General features: G+C 46.6%; 1 protein-coding gene across 1 annotated transcript in view; it reads left to right on the top strand.

Moving 5' to 3' along the window:
* The first annotated feature begins 398 nt into the window (after nt 1–398).
* The window catches only part of CDON (cell adhesion associated, oncogene regulated), a 46,804-nt gene continuing 42,333 nt past the window's right edge, over nt 399–4,869 (top strand). The window contains exon 1 of the mRNA XM_018559019.1: nt 399–530. The gene's annotated coding sequence lies outside the window, so the exon portion shown is untranslated. The remainder of the gene's footprint in view (nt 531–4,869) is intronic.

Here is a 4,869-nt window from a genome sequence, read left to right as displayed (position 1 = left end):
CCCCTGTGTCTCCGGAGGTCGCTGTGCTGTCACTGTGCACAGGTCAGCCTGGGACGCCCCTGTACCTAGCAGGAATGCGGAGGAGGGGGAGGGGGAGAGTTAACTCCTGGCATGCTGTGTGTGCCGGCGGCAGGGAAGGGGTCCGGGACAGAGAGGGTCTTTCCCACACTGGTCCCACCCTCGGTGCTTCCTCCACCCCCCAGCTCTCCTCCTCTTCTACCTCCTTCCCTTCCCTTCTCCTTCCAGAGCTGGACGCCGCTGCCTCCTCTGTGCCGGCCGATCGCTGCAGCACCTGGGCACCATTGTGCGGGCATGAAGGGGCACAGCACCCCCGGGAGCAGCCAGCGCCCCCAATCCTGCCGCCCATCCCCCTGAAGGACTGAGCCGGGTCCCGCTGACTTGGATTGCGGCTCCTGGCTGGGACTTTGCGCCCAGGATCTTCTGGATTGGACTCTCAGGGAGCTCCAGGCTGGGACTTACTGGAAGGCATGACCGCTGGGATTTACTGCAAGTCCTATGGGCATAGAGAGGTGAGAAACCCCCCCATTGTGCCACATATACCCTATTACCCCACATACACAGTCCATGTATACCAGGCTGAACCATGTACCGCCTATACTCCCTTATTACACAACATACACAGTCCTTTACCAGGCTCTGCTACCTTATTATCCCTCATACACAGTCCATGTATACCAGGCTGGATCATGTACAGGCTCTGCTACCCTATTATCCCTCATACACAGTCCATGTATACCAGGCTCTGCTGCCTTATCCCTCATACACAGTCCATGTATACCAGGCTGGATCATGTACCAGGCTCTGCTACCCTATTACCCCACATACACAGTCCATGTATACCAGGCTGGACCATGTACAGGCTCTGCTACCCTATTACCCCACATACACAGTCCATGTATACCAGGCTGGACCATGTACAGGCTCTATCATTACATACATAACCTTAATTTACTATATTATTATCATGTATGACACCATACATGTGTCTATTGTAACATCCCATGAAAGTGATTTGTTACACTATTACAACATATACAATGCTGGATCCTGTACAGGCTCTATTACTACATACATACCTTGCTTTACTTTATCATAGTCATGTATGACATCATGCATGTGTGTATGTGTTATGTTATTATAGTATCTCATGGAAGGATGTGTTATTTTATTATGACACCCCATGAAAGATTTGTTCCTTTTATTAAAACCTAGACCAGGCTGGATCATGTACAGGCTCTATTATCACATACAAAACCTTGCTTTGATATATCATTGTCATGTATGACATCATACGTGTGTTATTTTATGACAACACCCCATGGATTTCTGTGTTCTATTATTAAACACATGCACAGCTCTGCTCTATACTTTGTTTTGTAAAATGTTACAATATTTTGTTATTTTGTATCGAAGGATCCTCTGTGGGATGACTGCAGCCCATGCATGTGATTCTCTTGTGTGGTACAACTTTGCAGGTCCTGTTATGATAACATGTGCCAGGCTCTGCTGTGTTGCTGTCCTATAGAGCAGGCTGTGCTCGGGGCTGTATTGTATTTCCATATATAAGAATCTGTTCTATTAATATTCCACATACAAGTCTCAGTTTTATTACCACTCCACATAAAAGGCTCCTCTGTAGGATTATTCCCTCTAGCAGCCTCTGTGATATTGTTTTTCCATCTATAAAGGTTTTTGTTATATTATTATACTGTATATTGATCTACAAGGCTCTGCAATAGTAATATTATTCCATATATTGCGGGCGTGCTGTATTAGAATGCCATACACACGGTCTGTGCTGTGTTTTAGCATATAAAAAAAGCTCAGCTGTTATTTCTCCCACGTTCAGGTCTGTGAAGCTTATTTAGGATAATTAGGCAGGTGGCGTGGGCAGGAGCGATTGGAGGGGCTCCGTAAACATTGCTGATTGTTTTTCCTTGCTTCCTGTTTTATTTTCTGTTTTTGTGCCTCGTGCTGCATCTACTTTATATGGAGTGAACATTGTGAGGTGGAGGAGATTAAACATGAGGAAGGCTGGTTTACTCCTCTGTTGTAGTTGCCCACAGTGCCAAGGACGGCTTCCAAATAAACAAAGCCCTGATCTATACACACATTGCCAGCCGGTGCTAATGTTGTGATTGGTGCTTTATAGCGACAAGGCGTTCTGCTTTAATTGTAATGGGTAGCCAGAACCAGCAGGATGCATGCTGTGCCACAGAGCTAACAATCTAGGAGGTGGCCATAGGAGGTTCTGTAGACTGGGTTGTGATTGGTGACTTATAGCGACAAGGCGTTCTGCTTTAATTGTAATGGGTAGCCAGAACCAGCAGGATGCATGCTGTGCCACAGAGCTAACAATCTAGGAGGTGGCCATAGGAGGTTCTGTAGACCGGGTTGTGTTTGGTGCTTTATAGTGACAAGGCGTTCAGCTTTAATTGTAATGGGTAACCCGAACCAGCAGGATGCATGCTGTGCCACAGAGCTAACAATCTAGGAGGTGGCCATAGGAGGTTCTGTAGACCGGGTTGTGTTTGGTGCTTTATAGTGACAAGGCGTTCAGCTTTAATTGTAATGGGTAACCCGAACCAGCAGGATGCATGCTGTGCCACAGAGCTAACAATCTAGGAGGTGGCCATAGGAGGTTCTGTAGACCGGGTTGTGTTTGGTGCTTTATAGTGACAAGGCGTTCAGCTTTAATTGTAATGGGTAACCCGAACCAGCAGGATGCATGCTGTGCCACAGAGCTAACAATCTAGGAGGTGGCCATAGGAGGTTCTGTAGACCGGGTTGTGTTTGGTGCTTTATAGTGACAAGGCGTTCAGCTTTAATTGTAATGGGTAACCCGAACCAGCAGGATGCATGCTGTGCCACAGAGCTAACAATCTAGGAGGTGGCCATAGGAGGTTCTGTAGACCGGGTTGTGTTTGGTGCTTTATAGTGACAAGGCGTTCAGCTTTAATTGTAATGGGTAACCCGAACCAGCAGGATGCATGCTGTGCCACAGAGCTAACAATCTAGGAGGTGGCCATAGGAGGTTCTGTAGACCGGGTTGTGTTTGGTGCTTTATAGTGACAAGGCGTTCAGCTTTAATTGTAATGGGTAACCCGAACCAGCAGGATGCATGCTGTGCCACAGAGCTAACAATCTAGGAGGTGGCCATAGGAGGTTCTGTAGACCGGGTTGTGTTTGGTGCTTTATAGTGACAAGGCGTTCAGCTTTAATTGTAATGGGTAACCCGAACCAGCAGGATGCATGCTGTGCCACAGAGCTAACAATCTAGGAGGTGGCCATAGGAGGTTCTGTAGACCGGGTTGTGTTTGGTGCTTTATAGTGACAAGGCGTTCAGCTTTAATTGTAATGGGTAACCCGAACCAGCAGGATGCATGCTGTGCCACAGAGCTAACAATCTAGGAGGTGGCCATAGGAGGTTCTGTAGACCGGGTTGTGTTTGGTGCTTTATAGTGACAAGGCGTTCAGCTTTAATTGTAATGGGTAACCCGAACCAGCAGGATGCATGCTGTGCCACAGAGCTAACAATCTAGGAGGTGGCCATAGGAGGTTCTGTAGACCGGGTTGTGTTTGGTGCTTTATAGTGACAAGGCGTTCAGCTTTAATTGTAATGGGTAACCCGAACCAGCAGGATGCATGCTGTGCCACAGAGCTAACAATCTAGGAGGTGGCCATAGGAGGTTCTGTAGACCGGGTTGTGTTTGGTGCTTTATAGTGACAAGGCGTTCAGCTTTAATTGTAATGGGTAACCCGAACCAGCAGGATGCATGCTGTGCCACAGAGCTAACAATCTAGGAGGTGGCCATAGGAGGTTCTGTAGACCGGGTTGTGTTTGGTGCTTTATAGTGACAAGGCGTTCAGCTTTAATTGTAATGGGTAACCCGAACCAGCAGGATGCATGCTGTGCCACAGAGCTAACAATCTAGGAGGTGGCCATAGGAGGTTCTGTAGACCGGGTTGTGTTAACCGTACAGCACACAGCATTGCTGAGCAGTAATTCTTAATAACCCTTCAATCTTCAGCTTTGATGAGGCTGCAGAAGAATATTGATTTCTGATTGGTAGCTGTGGCTTTATCCTGTGTTGGTTTGTTTACATTGTATCTTGTACTTCCTGTACACCATTCATTCCAAAGTGCACTTCTGTGCGGCAGGTCGTGTTGCAAGAGTCATGTATATTAATAACTTTTACTGTTGACGGAGATTGACTTGGCGAATGATTTAGATTCCACAACCTGTGCACTTATTTATTTACAACAGTTCAGTGTTTTATTGTGGTCACATGATCACTGTCATTAGTTGTGGGTTGAGGGAGGGAGTCAGGACAGACTGTTCAGTTCATGAATGACTAGACGGCTCTGCCTTGAAGTGCAAATGATATCTTTTAAAATGCAATCTATCAGCTGAGGCTGGACATGGACAAGAGAGCACCCTTTAGAACTGCGATTTGATTATTAGTCTTCTGACTGCTTCAATACTATTGGGAAGGAAGTCATTGGTGCTCCTGGATAAACATTCGGTACAATTCACTGTCTGGGCCTTTCATCGCAAGTCAGCTAAGCTCTATCCTATGTTTGAGGGTAGCCATACAGGATCCAATTTAATCCCAAGTGATCGTTTCTGTGTTGGGGACAGGAAGTGACATCTGATCATCTGTAGGGAATTTCAGCATGCTAGAAATGAATGTGGCTGATTTATTGTTTCCAGACAAAAAGTGACAATCGCACTCCTGACCGGATGAAACCCACAAAAAAAAAAGTAGGGGGGTGCTGGAAGTGACATTAGAATGAACTTGTCTTGTCACCATGTTAGAATGAACGCGAGGTGCTGTGTCTGTTTCT

Source organism: Nanorana parkeri, unplaced genomic scaffold (assembly GCF_000935625.1).
Source record: "Nanorana parkeri isolate BGI_ZX_2015 unplaced genomic scaffold, ASM93562v1 scaffold376, whole genome shotgun sequence".
Lineage (NCBI taxonomy): Eukaryota > Metazoa > Chordata > Amphibia > Anura > Dicroglossidae > Nanorana > Nanorana parkeri.
The sequence above is the reverse complement of the archived record's forward strand: the minus strand, read 5'-3'. Positions and strand labels throughout refer to the sequence as shown.